At 66.8% G+C, this 3,101-nt stretch overlaps 1 long non-coding RNA gene across 1 annotated transcript; it reads left to right on the forward strand.

Moving 5' to 3' along the window:
* Positions 1-314: 314 nt before the first annotated feature.
* On the forward strand, positions 315-2,833 carry LOC138067307 (uncharacterized). Its single transcript, XR_011141181.1, has 3 exons — positions 315-433; positions 1,975-2,216; positions 2,495-2,833. It is a non-coding gene; the product is annotated as an uncharacterized lncRNA (long non-coding RNA).
* Positions 2,834-3,101: the final 268 nt, after the last annotated feature.

Below are 3,101 nucleotides of genomic sequence, written 5' to 3' on the forward strand. Positions count from 1 at the left end.
CTCTGCCGCCGGCGACAGCCGACCGGGCGGCGACGGGCGGGAGGACACTGAGGGGGGACAGCGAGGGGGACACTGAGGGGGGACAGCGGGGACCGCGTCCCTGGCGCCGGCAGACCCGGCCCCGCCGCCCGCCCGCCCGCCCGCTCGGCGGCGCCCACGGCCGCCGGACGCCATCTCCGGCCTCTCTCCGCTCCCTCCCGCCCTCCGCCCGGGCCGCCGCGGGGATTGGCCGGCCGGGCCAGCTGCCTCTCGGCCATTGGAGGGCGCCTGCGCGCCGCCCGCCGCTGATTGGCGCCCCGCTCCCGCCTCTGGCCGGGGGAGGGGGGGAGCGAGCGGCCGGCGGCGAAGATGGCGGCGGGGTGGCCGGCTGTGTGGTGGCGCCTGGCGGCGGCGGCCGGGTCCCGTCGCGTCGCGTCGCGTCGCGTCCTGTGTGGTGCGGTGGCGCGGCGCTGCTGGAGAGCGGCAGGCTGCGGGACGCGCGGCGGGTCGTGGCGCAGCCGGGCTCGGGGGCGGCGGGGGGGCCGGGCCGGGCGCGGGGAGGCGGTCGGGGCGGCCGGTCGCTCTCGCCTGGGCAACGCGCAACGGTTGTGGCAGCGCCGTTGGCAGCGCGGCGGGACCGAGCGGGACGTGCGCGATGGTGCCGGCCGCGAGCTGCTGGCAGCACCGGCGGGCGGCGCGGAGGAGCGAGCGCCGGCAGCGGAGCGCTGGGTGTCTGCGGGCGCTGTTTGCCGGCCCGTGCAGCGAGTGCCCGGCGGGCTGCGGGCGGCGCCGGAGGAGGGAGCGTTGGCAGCCGGCGGCCGGGCTGTCCGGAGCGCCGGGGAGGGGGCAGCGCTCGGGCAAGGGCTTCCCTGGCGGCCCCGAGGCGGCCGGGTGGCGCTTCCCGCCCCGCCGGGGGCTCGTCCGCTGCCGGGGGCGGCAGGTTTCCAGCGCGGCTGCCGCCCTCCCTCGGGCTTTCTTCGGGGGCGGGTGTTGGCAGGCTGGTTCCCAGCCCTGTGGGAGCCGCTGGAGCCTGGTGGTGGCGCGGCGTGTGGTGGCGCTGGCGCGGGGTCCTTCCTTGTCTGTCTGTCTGCCCGTGCAGAGCTTTCAGCCTTTGCTGTAGAAAGTGGAATCAGAGCGTATCATTTGGCCAGGGGGAAAAACCATCTCCTTGCCTGTGAAGCGTATAAGTAGAAGATGTGTTTTACTGGCGAGGCTGTTTTGGGGTTTCAGCTGCCTGGGGAGCTGAGAAGCGTAGTGGGAGCTGTGTCCTGTCTCTGCAAGATCTCTGTCTGCTTCCTTTGTGGCTGCTGAGAGCTGATGTGCTCACTGAGAGCTCGGTTGTGTTTCTCGGTTGTGTTTTCTGTTGCCTGGCTCAGCTCAACGTGGCCGCTTTGTCTGTCTGAGGGGGCAACTGGGGCGTGCAGCTCCCGCTGCCGGAGGGCTGTGGGGTGTTTCAGTTCCCAGTAGGTCATGACCGACTGGGTTACGCTCCCCGGGGCTCCTCTCCGCAGGTAAGGCTGGTGGGAATGTCTCGTGCCAGGGGAAGGGGCTCTCTGGGACAGCTCTGGCTGGGCTGCAGTGTCCTGGAGCGTACGAGGGGCTGGAGGACTTTGGACTTGCTTCTCTTTGGCTTTGCTTTTTGGAGTTGTTTAGCTTCCCAACAACCTGTGCTTGTGGCTGCCCCTTTTTGGGGAGCTGTTGGGCAGTTGCTGTGAAAGGCAGCCCGGAGAGTCTTGGTGTTGCGGAGAGTTGAATTGTGCAACTGTTTCTTGCAGAGTAGAGAACGTGGCGCTGGAAAACGAGGTGGGACATGTCTGCGAGCTTTTAGCTAAGGAGGAAAGCAGTGATTTGGGGCAGAACCTCAAGAGCTCCCTTGCCTTTTCAGGGAAGCCACGGGCACTAATACAGGAGAGGGAGTGTGAGTTGTGTGCAAGAGCTGCTGTTGCTGTGTTGTGGTGCAGTGCCAGACTCGAGAGAGGGTCTCTCCTTTTCTAGGTGTCTGGGCGTCCCCTGCAGCCCACGCAGTAGGAACGTTGTGTCCCCTCGGCATTTCTGTACTGTGCCGGCGCCTTCTCCCTGACGGCAGGCCTCTTGGTGTTCAGCGCTGTCGCCTTGCACACGAAGGAGGAGGAGAAATGGGCCTGAGCTGCGTATGGGAGGAAGAGGCGTTTTGCCCATCCCTGGCAGCGCGCAGAGAGCAGCGGCGCTCGGGCTCCTTCCGAGACCTTTGAGGCCTGGTAGGTGCCAGACAAGCTATGGCTCTGGTTTTGATTTATTTCATTAGTAGTAGTAGTATTGTTTTTTCATATTTGGGGCCACTAGTTGTGTGCGTTTCTGCTCTGTTTTCAGCAGGAGCCGTGCTCTGTGGATGCGCTGAAGGCCAGAAGGCAGAGCCGCAGTGCGCAGAGCCCCAGCGCCCGCTCCCCAGGGGGGACGCGGGGTCGGGCCCGAGTGTTGAGAGAGGGGAAAGTGCCTGGTCCTGCTCTTTCTTAAGAGCTCTGTTTTGTTTTCCTAGGTGCTGGTTGCTGGCAAGAGCTGCTCTTTCGTCTCTTGCCCACCCCTCCCGCAGCTCTCTGGGGCCCCAGCTTCAGACTCCAGCTGCACTGAGGAAGTGACCTGCTTTCCCAGAGACCCCCCCCGCCACCCAAAGGAGCAAGAATCCGGCTTTGGCCTTCACGCACCCCTCCAGGAGCTGCCGCAGCAGGAAGGCGGCCTGCGCCTGCCAGCTCGTCCTGCTCCCCAGGAAGAGCCAAGTGGGACTCGGGCACGGTGGCACCGCGCGAAGGTGTTTGGGCTCTGGGCAATAAAACTTGGCGCGAGCCCCAGCTGAGGCGAGGTGCCACGTGCTGTGTTCTGTGCGCGGTCTCTGTTCACGCCTGCTCGCAGCTTGCCGAAGGCTGCGTTCTCCCTGCTCGGGGAAGAGCTCCTGTCCCAAGGGGCTGTTTCTCCTCGCCCCCAGGTTGGCCCTTTCTTTGAGCAGGGGCCCTGGCAGCCCAGCTCCAGCCCGGGAGGCAGCGGGGAAGGCCGGGGCGACGAGGGAGCAGCGAGCGCTCCTTGGCCTCAGGGCTTTGTGTGGGGGCAACTGCTGGGCAGGGCTTTTTTGTGCCCTCACCAAAGCCCTG

Source organism: Struthio camelus, chromosome 5, assembly GCF_040807025.1.
Source record: "Struthio camelus isolate bStrCam1 chromosome 5, bStrCam1.hap1, whole genome shotgun sequence".
Lineage (NCBI taxonomy): Eukaryota > Metazoa > Chordata > Aves > Struthioniformes > Struthionidae > Struthio > Struthio camelus.